The following is a 2,451-nucleotide window of genomic DNA, read 5'->3' as shown; positions in this document are numbered from 1 at the left end:
ACACTGAAGAGAAGAGGGCCGACAGAGAGAAAAAGCCTTCCCCTGGAGCTGACACCCTGAATTTGGACTTTTAGCTTACTCTGACTATGAGGAAATAAACTTCTCTTCATTAAAACCATCCACTTGTGGTATTTCTGTTGTAGCAGCACTAGATGACTAAGACAGAATGTGGTACCGAGAGAGTGGGGTGCTGCTCTAACAGATCCCTAAAATGTGGAAGTGGTTTTAAAACTGAATGGATAGATGTGCAGCAGTGACAGAGGACCAGCAGCAGCAGAGAAGCTGCAGCAGCAGAGAACCAACAGCAGAACCAGGAGACCGGTGAAAGACGGCGCTGGAGCCGACCCACGGAGCGAGGGAGCTGAGTGCCTGTGAGCAGGAGGCTTCCTGGTGGAGTGCGGTACCTCAGGCCACTTACTGGTGGAGCTACTGAGCTTTGGAACACTTGCCCCAGCAGGGCAGATGCAGGCGTGAGGCCCGAGGGCCGAGAGGCCATAGAAGCAGAAGCTGAAGAGACAAGGGACACAAGAAGCCGAGCTGCTTCAGCCTCAAAAGGTATGGCCATGACCTTAGGGGTTTCAGAGGGTGGAGCCATGGCCTCTGGTGTTTCTAAGGGTGGAGAATGGTGCGCCTAAAGCCAAGGGAGCAGAGTTGCTATCCCAGGGGGCCTGGAAGGTGGAGCTGAAGCCCAGGGCTGAGGGGCCTCCACTCAAAATCCAGAGACTGTGGCCAATACCTAGTCTGGAGGGCAGGGCTATTGTGTAAATTGTTTCAGAGAACAGAAAATTATTTTCAAAGCCTTGAGGGCTAATGTAATGTGTTCTGCTGACTTGCTTGGTTCCTGTTACCACTTCTTTCCCTCCAGTTTCTCCCATTTGTAATGGAAACGTCTAGCTTGTGCCTGTTCTGCCATTGTACCTTTGGAAGCAGATAACTTGTATTCTGGATTTCACAGATGAAGAGGGATTTTTGGATTTTGGACTTGGAGTTAAGACTTTTGCTGTCATATGATGGGGTGAATATGTTTTCCATGTTGCAAGGATGTGATTTTTTGCGGGCCAAAGGGTAGAATGTCATGGTTTGAATTATGTCCCCCGAAAAATGTGTGTATCAGTTTGGCTAGGCCATGATTCCTGGTACTGTGTGATTTTCCTGTACGTTGTAAACCTGCCTCTATGATGTTAATGAGGGAGGATGGGTGGCTGTTGTGTTAGTAAGGCAAGACTGGATCTACAAGACTGGATTGTGTCCTGAGAATTGCAATCTCTTGAGATATAAAAGACTGAAGTGAGCCATGGGACAGGGGGACCTCATACCATCAAGAAAGCAGTGCCAGGAGTAGAGCGCATCCTTTGGACCGGGGTCCCTGCGCCGAGAAGCTCCTAGTCTGGGGGAACACTGATGAGAAGGCCGACAGAGAGAAAGCCTTCCCCTGGAGCTGACACCCTGAATTTGGACTTTTAGCCTACTTTGACTGTGAGGAAATAAACTTCTCTTCATTAAAACCATCCACTCGTGGTGTTTCTGTTGTAGCAGCACTGGATGACTAAGACACCTGGTTATTCCAAGGGAGTTAGGGGAACCTAGAACGGACAACCCCACCCTTCCCTCTTGAGTCAGGCTCACACCACACAACCCCCTTGTCTCTAGAATCTACCAACTGGATGATTATGACAAAAAGGAAAATATTTGTGGGGGGCCATCTGAGATACCCCACTGGTCCTGGCCTGCCTGGAGCAAGGGAGAATGAAAAAAACCGAAGACACAAGGGAAAGATTAGTCCAAAGGACCAATGGACCACAAGTACCACAGCCTCCACTAGACTGCATCCAGCACAACTGGATGGTGCCCGGCTACCACCACCGACTGCTCTGACAGGGATCACAATAGAGGGTCCTGGACAGACGTGGAGAAATACATAGACCAAAATTCTGACTCACAAGAAAAGACCAGACTAATTGGTCTGACAGAGACTGAAAAAACCCTGAGAGCATGGTCTCTGGATATCCTTTCAACTCAGTACTGAAGTCACTCCTGAGGTTCACCCTTCAGCCAAAGATTAGACAGGCCCATAAAACAAAATGAGACTAAACGGGCACATCAGCCCAGGGGCAAGGATGAGAAGGCAGGAGGGGACAGGAAAGCTGGTAATGAGGAACCCAACGTTGAAGAGCGGAGAGTGTTAACATGTCATGGGGTTGGCAACCAATGTCACAAAATAATATGTGTATTAATTGTTTAATGAGAAACTCATTTGCTCTGTAAACCTCCGTCTAAAGTGCAATTAAAAAAAAATACTTAAGAGGACTTCCGGCAAGACGGCGCTCTAGGCAGAAACACCACACCGTCCCTCCATAACAAAGATCCGAAAAACTAAGCCAAACAGAGAATCAACAATCCTGAAACCCTAGAACATCAAATGAAGAGATAAAGAACTCAGCCAAACACCAA

At 48.2% G+C, this 2,451-nt stretch overlaps 1 protein-coding gene across 2 annotated transcripts in view; it reads right to left on the bottom strand.

Moving 5' to 3' along the window:
* The window catches only part of ADAR (adenosine deaminase RNA specific), a 38,434-nt gene that overhangs the window by 21,938 nt on the left and 14,045 nt on the right, over window positions 1-2,451 (bottom strand). The window lies entirely within an intron of this gene.

This window comes from Trichechus manatus, unplaced genomic scaffold (assembly GCF_000243295.1).
Source record: "Trichechus manatus latirostris isolate Lorelei unplaced genomic scaffold, TriManLat1.0 scaffold00213, whole genome shotgun sequence".
Lineage (NCBI taxonomy): Eukaryota > Metazoa > Chordata > Mammalia > Sirenia > Trichechidae > Trichechus > Trichechus manatus.
Note: the sequence above shows the minus strand (reverse complement) of the source record. Positions and strands in the feature narration are given on the sequence as shown.